The following is a 19,131-nucleotide window of genomic DNA, read 5'->3' as shown; positions in this document are numbered from 1 at the left end:
TTTTACACACACACATAGAACTCAAAAGAAGAAATAAATGACACACGTAATGAAACTGAAACGAATAATAATAATAATAATAATAATAATAATAATAATAATAATAATAATAATAATAATAATAATAATAATAATAATAATAATAATAATAATAATAATAATAATAATAATAATAATAATAATAATAATAATAATAATCTTTATTGTGCGCAAGAGCAACCATATATTCTTTGTGCTGCAGCACAAGTAAGAAAAAAAATGCACACGCAAGTTTTACGCACACAGATAGAACACAAATGAAATGAAATTTAGACATAAACAGTCACGGAGAATGAAACCAGTGAGTAGCATGTCTAGTAGAGCACATCACAAAAAAAAAAGCTGTAACTAGAGAAAACGAACAAAGAACAGTCGTTGACTATCGTAATATAGAAATATAAAAAAAAAAAAACATTCCAGCTGCAACAAATGCGTGGTGCCTAAAACACAAGCTAGAAATACAGAGAAATACAATAAAGAAATGCCATTGATCGCGGGACACTAAGATCCAAATATGAAGGTTTAAAGTTAAAATATAAATAAGAAATGGATAAAAAGCAGTTAAACATACAAACAACATTGAGCCGGAGAAAAAGCAACTGTGAAGTAAGCACAATATTTAGGCTGGAAATTGCAAATTATATGTGACCAAATACTGTTTATAATACAACGCTATGAACATCCAATATAAATGAAGAGTGCGAGTTTCGGAAGATGTCAAGGTGAGGTCAAGAAAAGCTAAACAACCTCTGCATTCTGTTCAGAGGGGAGTGGGAATGCAGAAGAGGAGAAACTTGAAACGGCCTGAATTCCCTCATGCTCTTTCGCGGAACGCGCAGTAGGATGTACTCGAAGAGCTGACGGCACAGAATGTGGCCATGAAGGAGTTTGTGCAGGAAAATTATATCTACCCTGACCCGACGTTAGTTAAGAGAAGGCAGATGCGGTGGGGGTTCTACTTGTGGATCGAGAGGAGGAAGTTGAGCAAGAAAAGCGATATCGAAATATCCATAAAAACTTTTGCTGTACTCTGTCGACCTTGTCACAGTTCGATTTGCAAGTGCCATTCCAAACGACCAACGCATACTCCAAAAGCGGAAAACATATGAACAGGTACAGTTTTAAGAACGGAAGTGGAGTACGGAACTCTCTCGAAACTCTGCAGATGAATCGGAGTGTGCGCATAGCCCGCTGAACAATGCGTTTAGTATGAGAGGAGAAGCTGAGGGCACGGTCAAAAAGTACACCAAGGTCATTAGTTCTATCAACCTTGTCCAAAAGCACAGATGCACAGAATAAGAATAAAGAAATCTGTGAATTTTACGACTAAATGAGACAACCCTAGCTTTGGAAGAATTGAGGGCATGCCCATTCATCGCACACCGATTGGAGAAAACAGACATGTCCGATTGCAACTACAAGCAATCTTGAAGAGAACGTATAGTGAATATTTTTATATCGTCAGCATAAAAGAGAAACGAAGACTTCTTGATCACGGAGGAAACGTCACTAATAAAAACGGAGAAAAAAAGAAGCGAGCCTAATACAGAACCTTGAGGAACTCAATAAAACTTGTTGCTGGGCTAGTTGGTGACATTCACACATTCTTATAATAAAAAGGTAGCGCAAAAAGACGACGACAGAGGAAGGGACACGCGCCTTCCTGGAGAGCTATCAGTAATATGTGTACCGTCTTTTACACGCGTGCTCATTTTTCTTTTGGCTTCGGTAGTGTATGTTTTTGATGCCCTTTCTCGGCTGATTATCTTCTTACGGGTTCTTTCAGCGGGTATAAAATTTGTAATGAGATTTTTCTTTTTTGTTCAGAAGGCTGCCGTTGCCCTATTGTCATGTGCCCATGTAGCCTTATATATTGTGAACTGATTCGGGGAATAAAACCAGTTGTTAGTAGCGTTCGTGCTTGTGTCCCTTCCTCTGTCGTCGTCCTTTTGTGCTACCTATTTATTCTGATTGGGGAACTCCATTGGTTGCAGGGTAAACGAAGGAGGTCTGTCAATTGCCACTGGCATAATAGGAGCGATCAATGACATAGCTACGTAGGAGGGCTACGATTGAGCCTTCGATGCCAGAGAGTGGAGGCTTTTCAAGAAGTAATGAATAACAACGTCGAAAGCTTTGCTCAAGTCACTGTACACAGTGTGAACCTGACCTCTCTGAAGAACTGCTGCAGAGGCATGCGTCATAAACGTGACTAGATTAGTTGACGTAGAGCGACCCGATATGAAGCCATGTTGATTGAGTACGAGGACATGGTTGAGATGGAATGAAAGTAGGTTTGCAAAGCTAATTCGAAAAGCTTAGAGGTTGCACATAGAAGAAACATCGGACAATAATTGGAAACATCAGATTAGTTTCCTGACTTGAAGACAGGAAACACACGTGCCATTTTCCACACGCGAGGAAAGGCAGCATTTTTCAAACAGTTATTAAATATAGCAGTCAGTACTGGTACAAAGATACAAGTGAAGGCTTTTATTATGGCGGCTGGAATGCCATCAGGCCCAGGAGACAAATATGGACTAAGACGATTAAGGCTCGCGGTTATCAACATCTCATCAAAGAGACCAGAATTAGGTGGGGCACCAGATGGGAGGAATACGGAATCGCAGTGTGTGTGTGTGTGGGGGGGGGGGGGGGGGTTGTATACAGAAGAAAAATGTTGGGCAAAACTGTCGGCAACATCCCGAATTTCCGACCATGAGAGTCAACTAAACTGATATGCGAATTCGATTTTTGGAACGCTTGCGAACGTATCGCCAGAACTGACTAGGACGATTCGAAGCACTCCTCTCTAAAGACTCAAGATAAGAGTCGTGGTCCCTCTTGTATAAGCGCGCTTGCAAAGAGAACGCAAGCGCGAAACTCATCTGCCCAATTGTCAAATCCAGGGCGTTTCACTTTACGATGAGCTCGTTCCTTAAGTGTTAAAGCCGTTCTTAGTTCTCCGGAAAAAGCAGGAAAGAAACTTGCTACCACTAGGAGTATGCAGAGGTATCTACTGACGCATACTATTAAGAACTATTTCTTTTAAACATCACGAATGTTTAAAAGGGACTAGTCGACAGAAGAGAAGAAATTGAAGAGACCGACATAGTGGCCACGTTCATACGCGAAACGGGACGAATTCCCTGCCCGATCTGAATTAGTAGAAGGTGAGGCAGAGACACAAATAGTAACTAGAAATGGAGGGTGAAATTTGTTACATCGAGTCAGTAGTATGTCAAAGCTCGAGGCTCGAACACTTTCAAAATTCGATAGACAAATATCAAGAATGTTACCACACCAGTTTTCAATGAAATTGTCTTGATGCAAAGAGTTAAAAGCTATAAAATCAATTAGCATGTTGCACTTACTACATAATGATTGTTGTGAGATGTAAAGGAGTTTTATTTGATACCTGGAGTATTAAAATCGCCTAAAATGAGTAGTTTCTGTTTGCTATGAGAAGTTATAACATGTTCGATTGAGAGCAAAACATCATCGCAGGTAGGAGGAGGCAGATTAGGAGGAATGTAGAAGGCTGCAAGTAAAAGTTTTTCATGTCGATTTAAAGTGAGCTGAAGCCACACATTCTCTTCAACAGTTTCCAGATTGGAACGTCGAACACACTGCAAAGAACTGTCAATAGCAATGAGCACTCTCCTTTGTTTTGTTTGGGTCCTGTTTCAGGGGGGTCTCTTCGCAAAACAGAGTAATAATTCGGAAAGAAATCACTGGAAGGGATATCGCTTTACAGCCAGATTTCGGTAACTACAACATCGGTATAACAGCGAGCCAAAACGCTAGAAAAAAAAATTCAGATCCCTTAGTCCGAAGGCCTAGGGCGTTTGGACAAAAGGTGTCCAAATTAGGAGCCACTGCACTTTAGCGTCAGTTCAGAGGGATGCAACATATCGTTGCGAAGATTTCCAATAATAATAATAATAATAATAATAATAATAATAATAATAATAATAATAATAATAATAATAATAATAATAATAATAATAATAATAATAATAATAATAATAATAATAATAATAATAATAATAATAATAATAATAATCAATCAATCAATCTTTATTTAATGTGCGCAGGAACAACCATGTGGTCTTTGTGCTGCAGCACAAATAAAAAAAAAAGAAACAAAAAAGAAAAAGCACAAACATGTTTACACACACAGAGAGAACACAAAGAAGAAATAAATAACTCATGAAATGAAATTGAGACGAAAATTATCACGGAAAGAAAGCAATCAATGAGTAGCGTCACTTATATACACAGTCAGAGAATTGTTGAGCACATCACGAAAGAAAAAAAAAAAAAAGAACGGTAGATAGAGAGAAAAAAACAATAACAAATAACTGACATTGATTATAGTGATATAGAAATATACATAAAATAAATAACCATTCCAGTCGCAACATGTGCGTGGTACTTAAAACATAGGCTAGAAATACAGAATATTACAATAAAGAAATAGAATTAAACACGGGACAGTAAGATTCGAATATAAAGTTTAAAGTTGAAATATAAGTAAGCAACGGATAAAAAGCAGTTCAAGATACAGACAACATTGAACAGGAGAAAAAGCAAAAAGTGAAGTAAATACAATATTTTAAGCTAGAAAGTGGGAGTTATATGTGATAAAGTACTGTTTAGAATACAACGCTACGAACATCCAATATAAATGAACAGAGTGAGTTTTGGAAGATCTCAAGGTGAGGATAAAAAGAGTTTAATAACCACTGCATTCTGTCCAGAAGGGAATGGGAATGAAGAGACAGAGAAACTTGAAATGGTCTGAATTCCCTCATGCTCTTTCGCGGAACGCGCAGTAGGATGTACTCTAAGAGCTGAGGGCACATAATGTGGCCATGAAGGAGTTTGTACAGAAAAGTGATATCAACTCTGATACGACGGCAGTGCAGAGAAGGAAGACACAATTGGGCGCTCCTGGTGGAGCGAGAGGAGGAAGTTGCGCAAGGAAAGCGATAATGAAATATCCGTAAAGTTTTTTTTTTTTTTTTGTACTCTGTCAACCTTGTCCAAGTTCGATTTGCAAGTGCCATTCCAAACAACCGACGCGTACTCCAAGAGCGGCAAGCGTATGGACAGGTACAGTTTTAAGAACGGAAGTGGAGTACGGAATTCTCTCGAAAGTCTGCAAACGAATCCGAGTGTGCGCATAGCCCGCTGAGCAATGCGTTTAGTATGAGAGGAGAAGCTGAGGGTGCGGTCAAAAAGTACACCAAGGTCATTAATTTCATCAACCCTGTCCAACAGCACAAAATTCACAGAATAACGGTAGAGAAAGCTATGTGTTTTACGGGTAAATGAGACAACCCTAGTTTTGGAAGAATTGAGGGTAAGTCGATTCTTCGCACACCAATCAGGAAAAGCAGATATGTCCGAATGCAACAACCAGCAATCTTGAAAAGAATGTATTACCTTAAATATTTTTATATAATAATAATAATAATAATAATAATAATAATAATAATAATAATAATAATAATAATAATAATAATAATAATAATAATAATAATAATAATAATAATAATAATAATAATAATAACAATAATAATAATAATAATAATAATAATAATAATAATAATAATAATAATAATAATAATAATAATAATAATAATAATAATAATAATAATAATAATAATTGGTTCACAGGGAAGAAAAGGTGCAGTGTCTGTCACACCTGCTCTGCGGACACCTGAACCGCGCCGTAAGGGAAGGGGGGAAGGGGGGCATGAAGACAGAATAAAGAGGTGCCGTAGTGGAGGGCTACGAAGTAATTTCGACCACATGGGGATCTTTAACGTGCGCTGACATCGCACAGCACACGGACACCTTTCCGTTTCGTCTCCATCGAAACGCAGCCGCTGGTGGTAGGGACCGAACCCGGGTACTCAGGCACAGTAGTCAGGCATCTTAGCTACTGCACCATCGTAGCGGGGCTTATGCATTTTCTGCCAACTGGAGCGAAATGACTTACGACCGTGACATCTGAGCAACGATCTCACTTCTCTCTGACTCCAGATTGGCCCACCATATCGTGGCGTCACAGCTCACGCGTTCTGGCGCCGGTATTTCAAACAGTGCTTTCGCAAGAATCAACGATATAACCAAAATTAAGCACCGAATAATTTTAGTGTGAGAGCACTGCTTTCGCGGCCAAACCCAGCCAAGAATGTTGTGACTGGCATATTCCTAACTCAGACGAAAAAAAAAAAAAAAAAGATCAGTCGAAGCAGAATGAATTCGTACCCAGGAACCCCTCGTGGGAAGCTAGTCGGAATGACGGAACTATTCTGATTTTTTTAGTGCGAATGCACTATTTCATGAGGTATAACTGTGGCTTAAGAATGTGCGTGACTTGACCTTGATTGTGACCTAGCCAAACCAAGCCGCAACAGCTCACCCGTAGTCAAGCGCGAACTGAGGGGTGCATCGCGGGCCCAAAACAGGTTGCACAAAGGGAGATGGGGAGGGAGACGCGTACCCGGCGTCTTTCGTAGGTACCGTCTTTGCCAGAAGTAACCAGGCTGCGTGTTCTGCTTCCCAGTCGCGTAGCAGAGAATTCGTACCTCTTCTGAAGCAGAAAATCTGTCCGAAGTAAAGGCGAGCCCCTGTCCTCACTTGTCAACAAGTTGTGATCCTCTGGGAATTCATGTTGGCTTTAAAATGGAAGCGAGAAGCAAAACATGCAGCCTGGTTACTTTTGGCGAAGACGGTATGTCGACGGATGCTGATGAAAGTCCCCTCCGTCACGCCTCGGGACAGGGGTCATTATCGGTTTAGCCGGACAACAAGGCAGCACACCGCCCCAACCCGGTTCCGCAGATGTAGTCGGCTAGATATCAAAGCGTTACTCACGACTTAAGATTGAACTGGCGCCTACAGGTGAAAAACAATGTGTTTAAAAGAAAACCTGCTCTATGCCGGTTTACACGATTGAGTGGACAATAAAAAGATTGGGATACGTCGCGACATGTTGCTGTTTCTCTGAAAGCGTATGCGAGACCAATACTTGAATGCGGGTGTATCCTACTCTCTGGCAGCTCGAACTACAAACTCAACCCCCATTTTTACTGGAAAGGCGTACACGTGGCTTCCTCCTTCTCCCGAAATGCGCTTTAACTGTTTTTCTTTATGTCGAAGCTCGTATCCCCGATCTATATTCCCGCTTACTTCGCGCATGCTCCTGTGAGCTTCTAGTATGACAATATCTCACAAATATTCTAAATTGTCTTTTTTTTTCTTGATCATCTAGAGGAAATATCTCATCACACTGTTTTCTCTACAAATGCCTCGGTCAGTTCCGAAAAAAAGCTGCAGTTCGTTTTTTTTTTTTTATTTCGCAGTATTTGGCACGGAGCTATTCCGACCGTAACCCCGATTATATTCCTATATTTTTTTACCTTTGGAACTTGGATTGCCTCTACACAAAATTCCCTGCCATTTATCACAAGTTTGCAGTCTGCCTCACTTTTCAGTCGTTTCCTTCGATTTTTTTTTTCTTCCGCGTACTTCGAAAGAAGTCTGTTTTGTCTTGGTCCTTGACCACGCTGAAGTCTATTCAAACGAGGCGACTGACCTCTCAGCGAGATTGCCTCTTAGTGCGTCTGCTATATCCCGTCCCTAATTTCAGTCTGCTAGCGATTTCCTGGTCCCAGCGGTTCCAGAAGGTCCAGCATATATCTGCTAGGCTACGTGATCCCTTACTCAATACCACGGATTATCAGCACTTATCATATCATTGGAATGTCCGTTCATGCAAAACCAGGCAGTGTGAGATATCAATGACGCTTTTGCGGTGCAGAATTTCAAACTCGAATTTATATCTATGTAGATGTGGGTGGACACCGACAAAACTTCGTGGCTAATGCGGAAAAGTAGAATCCATAGAACATTCTCCCCTCCCTTGCTGGCGGTTCGCACTTCAGGTCCAGGCTTACCTGGAGGTCCCTCTCTCAAGGTTGGGGCTCCCCTGTAGTAAAGTTACACCGCCTTCCGCCAACCAGGCATCGGCTGGAACTGGTTATTTTCCCAGGCAGTGGGCTCGTTGCACTTGAAATGCACCTCCGTCAGAGATGGATATTTTAGATAGAAGGATCTTGATTTCGGAACTTATGACTTTTATATACAAACTTATTTACATTTTATTTGCAATAGTCATAGCACATACTGGAAATGGCTGGACCATCTTCCTGGGAGAGACTCCAACTTCGGCAGAGCCGATGGTGCAGGACACCAACCTAAGACGGGATCCGAGACAGAAGAACCAATTCTCCTCGGTTTTCCACTCCTTTGCCTTATAGCCTTCCGGCCAATGGGCATAAGCAGCATGATTGGGCCAAGAAGATTTACCCTCGCGCCGTACCCGGTCGCAAATGTCCGCAGCACTGTTCCCGCACTAAAAATAACACAAACAAGCGACCCATGACGCTTCCTTTTCAACGTTCGTGGTCACTCACTCCATAAGAACTCCTCAAGATTCCCGTTCTCCTGTGATTTTCGGTCCTAATCAGTTAGTCCATCCTTGAATGCTTATTACGGCCGTCCACCAAGTCACCTACCGCTACCCCTCGTAGCGGTTTCTACTCTGCTGAACCTCGTCAGTGGGGCGCCCGATAAGCGGTACCGACACGGTAGTGATTAGTGGCTTCTACCGTTGCTCCGCAGCGCCTTCTCCGGCGCTACATCGCTTGTGCCTTTCTTGGAACGCGAACCGAAGTGAGGCGCCAAATTAGGTATGCTGAATGCAAGCAGCCACTTCCCATTCGGAGACTCGAGGCGACCAACCCCACAGCAATGCTTTGGTGTCTGCGGCGACAGGAGCCGAGCGTGTCTTCCTGTCGCTTCCCGGATTTCGCGTTCTGGAACGGCCGGCTGACACCTGTCACTATCAGTTTTGCTATCGTTTAGTGCAAACGCCGAGAGATTGCGTTGGGTATGACTTAGGGAATTCTTCATTACATAATCACAACTGGAAGGTTGCCTTGTTAGCACTTTAACATTCTTCCACATGATTAAAAATATCTGACATCACTGTATTTTCTTCAAAGCTATTATGCTTTTTATTTTACTTAAATATTCTTTTACAGCTTTGCATCGTTACACTATATTCATCTTTTTATATATGTATATATGCCGCTGTATATATATATATATATATATATATATATATATATATATATATATATATATATATATATATATATATATGCCGCATTTTAGAGGGCAACAACAAAAACAACCATGGAACGCGCCGACTCTCGTGCCAGCGCTTGTGAACTCTTAACTGATCGCAGGACGTTCTGAACAATGATCGCGACGTTCAGCCCCTGCTGCAAGACCTCAACCTCACGACATTTACTACAATACGTATTCTAGTAATACGCTCTGGGGGGCAAGTTTGTGCATGGTTTCAAAAAACGACGATGTGCGAAACAGCCGTCACACAAGGAAGACAAATGGGATATGCGTAACTTGCAACTATTTATACTCACGTTGGAGGATAGTGAATATATAAACAAAAAGGCGAGGACAGAGAGGAGGACCCACACATGAGCATGGGTAGGTATCTCAAAGTTCAGTTTCAGTTTTGCAAATTGTAACCAAGGGTATGATTATACAATCGCTTTCACATTTATTGATGCGGAATGCCTCGACAAGTTCGCGGGCTGTGGCGTCTTTGCCTCTGGATAGGATTTTTGTTTCCTGCAGCCTTGCTTGGTACAACTTTATTTTTCTTCGCAGCAGGCTTCACAGTGATGCTGTATGAGAGTACCCGTACCATTCTTTGTCGTGCGATTATTGTCAGCAAGGCGATAATTAATACAACCGCCGGTTTGGCCAATGTAAGCTTTTCCCACTCGTCAGTGGGACACAATACACTAGGCCGACCGCACATTTCACTAACGGAGCCGCACGCTTCTTCGCGCATTCTACCTTTTTCTTTTTTTTTTGAATCTGCTGCGTCGCACAAGGAATTAGGACAGCTTCTTGGGGGCAGAAAAAGCACAGGAACATTAAACTTTTGAGCAACGTGCTTTACATTATGTGCCATCATATGAAAATAGAGAATTACCACAGGTTTACTTTTCAGTCGAGTGACATCACTTTTTGCACTGTTATTATACTTTATTTCACTTTTTTTTTTTGGTAACGCTTCTGCCACTGAGTTTATTATCAAAGGAGGATAACCTTGTAGCTTGTTGCACCCTTAGGACCTGCCCTTCAAAGCTTTGCAGTGTTTTGTGGCAGCAAGATTTTTTTTTTTTTTTCAAGGATGCTTGAAGGCACATAAGAGCATTGATGCGCTTAACTGAATGGGCGGAATCAACTGGCAACAAGTCTTTCCGTGCGCATGGGCAATACATCCAGCAAACGCTTTCGTCTTTGAAGCCAATGTTACTGTCTAAAACCTGTAACATCTGGTTTTCTGGAAGCTCGTAGGTAAAATCCGAACAAGTACTATTTCGTTTGAAACGTCCTCCACATTTTGCGGGTAAGGGCAAATCGCTTGCTTTTTAAGACAAAAAAAAAAAAAGTTATCAAATTACCTTAAACACTTTAGAACTTTTTCTTCACCAAAAACTTTTGATAGAGCTCTGTCAAGTTCCGCTAACAAAATATTTCACAGTGCTGGGGCCACGCAAGACTCAATAAAAAAATATTTTCTTTTGCACATAATGCCGGTCTGAAAGGAGACAATGAGGAGTGGCAAAACTCGAAAAGCCCCTTGAAGTTATCTACTGGTATACCAGCTTGTGTTCTGGAAGGAAATACTGCCGTTCTTGTCAAAACAGGATTCAACAGCAATCAACAATTCGCTCTGTAGGATTGAATAAAAGAGATCGAAAACATCTACAGAAAACATGTAGCCTAGAGACTTGTTTTCATGTTTACAATGAACAGTTTTTAGATGTTTCAGTAGGTAGCTACGACATCTCCTTTCCACGCATCTCCTTCAGTATCAATACACCTAAACGGGATCCTTTCTGTGTCAGTTTTTGCGGTAAAAACAGTTAAACTGTTACTTTTGTATTCACGAATACCCTAGCAATCCTTTCTAAAGCAATGTTTTCTCACAGAGATATGGCTGTAGTCTTTAACCTTTGCTAATTTGACCTTTATCAGCCGGAAATTCTTGTGCATAGCCTCTAGCGCCTCTTCGTTAAAGAATCCTGACGGTATGTCAACAAAGGCTTTCCCCTTATCGGTCTGCATGAGTCGAAGGTAGTTGTCGGTAGAAAACTTGACGACCATTTTGGTGGGAGAACCAGACTTAAGTCTGTTGGCCGCCCGAATGAGGCTGTCACCGCCGTCTAGTGATCATATTTATCCTCTACCTCAGCCTTGTTGGTGATCCTCCGATTGATATAAAGGAGCTTTTGCCTTGGGAATCTTGGCTCGGAGCTAAACTTGGGGCTCTCCTTTAGGACACCAGCGACGTCATCCGGGATGCTGACATCTCCCAGAACCTGGAGAGCCGTGCTGCGGTCTTGATTTTGGAGCGAATCTCCACTTCTCGCATGCAGAGCCAAAGGCGAAGTGATGCTTCTAACGAGAGGCGTACCGCCACCACAGCTGCGCGCTTTGCAGTCACGTCCGTCGCAGCGCTGACCGTCGCTCCAACCGCTCGCTGTTGTTCACCCAGTGACTCGTCAGATAGATGCGGGGTTCTCCCCGCAGAGAGGAGGAGAGTAGCGGCATTTCAGTTGAGCCGCGCGCTGGCGTGAAGAGTAGGAGAAGGGTAGTTTCCGCACTGCGCATGAGCGCGCCGCCGTGGAGAACCGACCGAGTGGAGCGGGAAAGCGTCTGAAGCATCGCATGCGCAGGACATGAAAGTGGGATCTGCATTAAACGCCGGTGCACATGGATGCGTTCAACTGAACGTTGGTTGAGTTCGATGCAACGCTCGATCTCCCACAGCCACAGCTTTCGTTCGACACTTGGTTCAGCAGAGTTGAATCCCTCTAACGTTTCTCCTTCGTTCTTGGCCAGAATAAGGAGTGTCTTCTGCCATAAAAATTCTCTGATCTGGGCTGCTATTCGCCTGAAGGACGACAACTTTAGCACGCCAACGTTGGCAGGGTCCCTCGCCGGGTTTTCCCCTTCCTCTCCCCCATCCCCTCCTTGTTTCTACTCTCGTGCAAGCGGCGTGGGTCCTCCTGAATAAGTGAATAAACAGTTGCAAATTGAACATGCATCTTCTCTCTTCCTTCTATGATGTGCATTTTGCGCATCCTCTCTCTTTTTTTAAGCTATGCACCAACTAGCCCCCTGAGTTTATTACTAGGTTACATTTCTTTTCTTGTGGGCCCTTTTATATGCATTTACTCAAGACCACCACACGCTTCTGTGTTAATCCCTCTTATTGCCCTCACGTTGCTACGCGAGGGTACTCGGATTCTGCGGTCTTGTTTCCATCGGTCTCGGCCAGGACATGGAGTATATTCTGTCTCAAAATTATATGGTCTGGGCTGTTATCCGCCTGAAAGACTGCAACTTTAGTACGCCAATGTTGGCAGGTTTCTTCTCAAAGCAAATCACATGCAGCTAATCGTAGAGCAGCCGCACCTGACGCCAAAGCTCAGACCAAAGTATCCGGCACATTCTCTTGACGTGGCGAATTGAAGGTCTGGCGAAATTTAACAAGCCAGTGAACTCTCGAGGCCTCACTACTTCCGTGATACAGAATCCAAGTACTCTCGTGCGGCAGTGTGAGAGCAATATGAGTGATTAACACAGAAGCATGTGGTGGTTTTGAGGAAACACAAATAAAAGGGCCCAGCAAAGAAAAAAAAAAAAAAGGTTACCTAGTAATATACTCCGGGGGGCTAGTTGGTGCATAGCTTCAAAAAAAAGAAAAAGAAAGAGAGACGATGCGCAAAACAGACTTCATCGAAGGAAGAGAGAAGGTTCATGTTTAACTTGCAACTGTTTATTTACGTCGGAGACGAGTAAATATATGGACTAAAAGGCAAGGGCAGATAGGAGGACCGACGTATGCGCAAGAGCAGAAACAAAGAGGGGATGGAGGAGATGGAAGGGGAGGGACCCTGCTAACGTTGGCGTACTAAATTTTCAGTCCTTCAGGCGGATAGCAGCCCAGACCACATAAGTTTTGTGGCAGAAGACACTCCTTGTGCTGGCCAAGAATGAAGGGGGAAAAAATAGAGGGATTCAACTCTGCTGAACCGAATGTCGAGCGAAAGCTGTGGCTGTGGGCGATCGAGTGTGGTATCGAACACAACCAACGTTCAGTTGAACGCATCCATGTGCACCGGCGTTTAATGCAGACCCCACTTTCATGTCCTGCGCATGCGATGCTTCAGACGCTTTCCCGATCCACTCGGTCAGTTCTCCGCGGCGGCGCGCTCATGCGCAGTGCGGAAACTTCTCTTGCTCTCCACGCCAGCGCGCGCCTCAACTGGGATGCCGCTACTCTCCTCCTCTCTGCGGGGAGCACCCCGCACCTTCCTGACGAGTCACTGGGTGAACAACAGCGAGCGGTTGGAGCGACGGTCGGCGCTGCGACGGACGGTACTGCAAAGCGAGTAGGTGTGGTGGTGGTACGCCTCTCGTTAGAGGTCACTTCTAAGCATTACTTCACCTTCGGCTCTGCATGCGAGAAGTGGAGTTTGGCTCCAAAATCAAGAAAGCAGCACGGCTCTCCAGCTTCTGGGAGATGTCAGCATCCCGTATGACGTCGCTGGTGTCCTAAAGGAGTTCCCGAAGTTTAGCACCGAGCCAAAAATCCCAGGGCAAGAACTCCTTTCCACCAATCGCAGGATCGCCAGCAAGGCTGACGCAGAGGATAAAGATGCCTGCTGGACGACGTTGACAGCCTCATTCGAACGGCCAAAGGACTTCGGCCTGGTTCTCCCACCAAAATGGTCATCAAGTTTTCAACCGACAGCTACCTTCGACTCATGCAGACCGATAAGGAGAAAGCCTTTGTTGTCATGCCGTCGGGATTTTTTTAACGAAAAGGCGCTAGAGGCCATACACAAGAATTTCCGGCTGACAAAGGACAAATTAGCAAGAATTAAAAAATACAGCCATATCTTTGTGTGAAAACATTGGTTTATAAAGGCTCACTTAGGATATTTGCCAATGTAAAGGTAACAGTTTAAGATTGATCACCCATTGTTTCTTAAGAATAGTTTTGAATTCTTTGATTCTCTACATGCAAACAAGACTGTAGGCTACATGTTTTGTATAAATGCTTTCGATCTCTTTTATTCAATTCCGCAGAGTGAATTGTTGATTGCTGTTGAATTCTGTATTCAAAAGAGTGGCAGTACTTTTTCCAAAACACAAGCTAGCGTATCAGTAGAACTTCATGGGGCTTTTCGAGTTTTACCTGTTTTCCAGTGTTGTTGTTTCCTTTCAAGACCAGCGCATTGTGTGCAAAATAAAAAAAAAAAAACTTTTATTGAGTCTTGCGTGCACCCGGCACTGCGCAAATTTTCTTAGCGAGCCTTGACAGAGCTCTATTAGAAGTTCTTGGTGGAGAAAAAGTTCTAAAGTGTTTTAGGTACGTTGATAATTTTTTATTGTTTTAAAAAACAGACAATTCGGACTTACCTGCAAAATGTGGAGGACATTTTAAACGACATAGTAATTTTTTGAATTTTACCTACGAGCTTTCAGAAAACCAAATTTTACAATTTTTAGACAGTAACATCAGCTTCAGTGACGAAAGCGTTTGTTGGATGTATTGCCCACGCGTACGGAAGGAACTGTTTTCATTTGATCCCGCCCCCTCTAAGAAAGTTAAACCTGCCAACGCTCTGGTGTGCCTTCAAGCCTCCATGAAAAAAAATCTTGCTGTCACAAGCGAAGGAAAATTTCGAAGGGCAGGTCCTGAAGTTGCAATAAGCTGGTTATCCTCTTTTGTTGATAAGCTCAGTTGCAGACTCTCTACTAAAAAAAAAAAAAAAAAGAGAGAGAGAGAAATGAACGGTGGAAAAAGCGATTTTTCCAGACAGAAATATAAACCCGCGGTAATTGCCTACGTTCAAAGAGTAGCACACATATTGAAGCCTGTTGCTGAAAATTTATGTTCCTGTGGTTTTTTGGGACCTCAAGAAGCTGTCTTTGTTGTGCGACAAGGCAGATTCCCCCCCCCCCCCCCACACACACACAAAAAAAAAATGTAGAATGGCCGAAAAAGCATGCGGTACCGTTTGTAATATATATAGTGGGCCTGGTGTATTGTGTCCCACTGATGTGTGGGAAAAGCTAGATTGGCCATACGGGTGGTTGCATTAATGATCGCCTTGCTGACCATAACCTTGTGATAATGAATGGCACGGGTACTGCCACACCACATCACTCTAAAGCCTGTAAGGGAAAAGAAAATAAGTTATGTCTAGCAAAGCTGCAGAAGCAAGTATCCTAAGCAAGGGCAAAAACACCACAGCCCGTGAACTTGTCGAGGCACTTGTCAGCAAAAAAATACAGATTCGATTGTATAAGAGCTTCCTCGGCTGCAATTTGCAAAAGTGAAGTTGCCTTTTTAGGTACCTACTCGTGCGCATATGTAGGCCCTTCTTCCTGCCCTCGCCTTTTAGTCTATATATTCATTCGCCTCTTAAAATTGGGCGTTTCCCTTTTATTTTTTTTTCTTTCTATAATGCCTGTTATGCGCATCGTTTTTTTTTTATTTATTTAATACAATATGTAAATTAAGTAAATGCTTTAAAGGAGAGCTACGACGCTTGACGGCGCTGTCCTTGAACAGGCGAGCAATAATAAATAAGCGCTGTTTCGAAACCTTGATGGGACATTTTCAGCCACGTTTCCAACTTCTCGCATCTGCCTAGTTTTCCGTGTGGTAGTTCAATAGACAATATGCCATAATAAGAGCAGATTGATCGATCGTCTCATAAGGAAATCGACGCATCAAAACACTGTGATTCGCTGCTGGGTACCGAGAAGCCCTACGAGAGATGAATAAACGTGCTCCATCTGTTGTCAGAACAAGCTACTTGCGTTTAGGCGCCTCTCACAAAGATGGCGCGATATGCACGCGTTTTTGAAATAATTTTGCAGGTTGCGACCTTCGTTTTAGAAAAAATTACAACTGTCTTATCAAATAAACTGAAAATGTCACCTGAAGATAACGCGAGTAAGCCATTTGCCACCTGCTTCGTTTCACTAATCAAACCCCCTGCAACCCGGTGATCTATTAAAGCACATTGGCGCAATCTATGAATGAGCTCGTTCTTTAAATTACTAAATAATAAGATTACGTAATAAGCGCTTACATTTTATTTTAGGGGGCAAAGTTGTAATGCGAAATTGAAGGCCATCAACATCGAGGTGGAGCCTAGTTCTTATATTTCCTTAATCAGCAAGCAGTGCGGTTCAATATATCGAACGTCAAAAATACGCATTCAAAAGGTCGCTGTGGTGGCTTTTACGTACTTCACATTTATAGAACGGTGCAGCTGTGCATAGTATGGTCGTTAAAGTAACGTTATTTCTGGTGCTTCATTGAAAGTTAGGGAAACTCTCAAGCTTCGCCTTAAACGTGGATGCGAAACTGTTTTTCATTCCGCGAATACTTTTATATATATATTTTTTTTGTTTAAGTTGGTTTTTGGGGAAAGAAAGGTGCAGTATCTCACTAAGTTCCCACTTACACTTTTCAGATGTGCTTTTCAGCTTGACTAGCAGATGGATGCCGAATGGGGAGCGAAGGGGTATGATGACACATACCCTCAACGCTGCACAAAAAACAGTTACTTCCACAGTTTTGATACGAGATCTGAGGCGTATTTTCTCCAACACTGTTTTTATTTTATTTTTATTTTTAATTTTGGTTAAAGCGACGTCGACGTTGACGGCTTTTCGGCCGAAGGAGCTATACACTTCGTGTACGATCCCAAGATGCCTCTTGTCCGCACTTGCTGCAGCCAGCAGCTGATCTCGGCGGTGCATGTGCGGACATGCCAAGATCTCCGTTGGCATGTATAGTCATAAGCAGGGATGTCACGCGCTAGAAAGCGCCTACCCAATAACAGCCGCACGCAGGCGCTATGTTGTCGCGTTGTTCCACAATAATGATAATTGTCTTTAAAATTTTTCTTTCGGTATCCCTAAAAAGGCTGACCGCCGAAGAATCGACGCGTTTGAATTGTGGTGCTGGCGAAGACTCTTAAGAGTTCCTTGGACTGCCAGAAGATCAAATCAGTCGATATTGTCGACCATAAACCCTGACTGCTCATTGGAGGGTCAAATTCTAAAGTTAAAGCTCAGCTACTTTGGTCATCTGATGAGAAGAGAGGAGTCGCTGGAGAAAGATTTGATGTTGGGAAAGGTTGAGGGTCGCCGGAGAAGGGGTAGGCAGCGAACGCGATGGTTAGATGGCATTCTCGAGGCATTGCAGATGAAGCTATGTGATGTTAAGAAGATAGTGAGAGACCGGAAAGCGTGGCGTGACATGGTCCATAGGGTCACGAAGAGTCGGACACGACTGAACGCCTGAACTGAACTGAGAAGAAAGGCGCACAAGCAAAATTAACGGCCTCAGAATTCATATACACACCTCGGGAGAGGGCTGCTTTCGTTTTTTTTTTTTTTTTTTTTTCAGTAGCTACAACTGTTCGCCCCGGTTACAGACCAAATACCTCGACTCCCAAATTCCCGGATACGCGTAATCTGCCCTAACAGACGACGCATGGTCCTTACCGTTGGTGTGCGCAACGCAGATGCATCTAAAAAAGTGTCACTTTGTCTGGCCAGTTTACCAGTCGTCTCATGGCATTATGCCGTAGAGAACAGTCCCTGAGTGGACGTATAGAGCAGTTCAGCTGATAGAATATGTCAACCTTTTTGGGAGGACAGTCTCTCGTGGTCCACGCTGCGTGCTCACTGCGACTACAGAGGTGTGCTTCAGCCTCCTATTTTCAGCATTTTGCGCGGTTAGCTGCGGCAGCAAATTATCGGGTAACCTAAGCTACTGCTTAGTTTAATGATTTACTGAGAGCCGCCATGAGATCGCGAATATGATGAGAAGGCGGCGATTTTCGGAAAGGATGCTCTACTATCGTTTATATCCTTACCATCAACCAGGTGCTAGAAACATGCTCAGATGATAACCGACCAATATACACAGCATTCGTTGATTACGACAAAGCATTTGACTCAGCAGAAACATCGGCAGTCATGCAGGCATTGCGAAATCAGGGGGTAGACGAGCCGTACGTGAAAGTGCTGGAAGATATATATAGTGGCTGCACAGCAACCATAGTTCTGCATAAAGAAAGTAACAAAATTCCTATAAAGAAAGATGTTAGGCAAGGAGACACGATCTCCCCAGCACTGTTCACAGCTTGCTTAGAGGAAGTATTCAGAGACTTGGAATGGGAGCAGTTAGGGATAAGGGTAGATGGAGAATACCTCAGTAATCTGCGATTTGCTGATGGCATTGCCTTGCTAAGCAACTCGGGAGATGAACTACAAATAATGATTGATGACCTAGACAGGAAAAGTAGAAAGGTAGGCTTGAAAATCAATATGCAGAAGACTAAGGTAATGTTCAACAGCCTCGGGAAGGTACAGCAGTTCATAATAGGTAGCAAAGCACTACAAGGGGTAAGCGAATATGTCCTTAGGATAGGTAGAAACCCCGATCCGGACTACGAAAGGGAAATAACAAGGAGAATAAGATTGGGATGGAGCGCATTTGGCAAGTATTCGCACATTATGACTAGCAGCTTGCCGGTATCGCTCAAGAGGAAAGTATACAACAGTTGCATCTTATTTGTACTCACCTATGGGGCTGAAACGGGGAGTCTAACAAAGAGGATTCTACTTAAGTTGAGGACAACGCAGATGGCTATGGAACCAAAAATGGTATAGGAGTAACGTTTACAGATAGGAAGCGCGCAGATTAGGTCTGAGAAATTAACCGAGTTGATGACATTTAGTGGAAATCAAGAGGAAGAAATGGGCATATGCAGGGCATGTAGTGCGTAGAGAGGGCAACTGATGGTCGCTTAGGGTAACAAATTGGACTTCAAGGAAGCGTAGCAGTGGGCGGCAGAAAGTTAG

The sequence above is a fragment of the Amblyomma maculatum genome, chromosome 1 (assembly GCF_055883805.1).
Source record: "Amblyomma maculatum isolate TAMU_Amacu chromosome 1, ASM5588380v1, whole genome shotgun sequence".
Lineage (NCBI taxonomy): Eukaryota > Metazoa > Arthropoda > Arachnida > Ixodida > Ixodidae > Amblyomma > Amblyomma maculatum.
Note: the sequence above shows the minus strand (reverse complement) of the source record.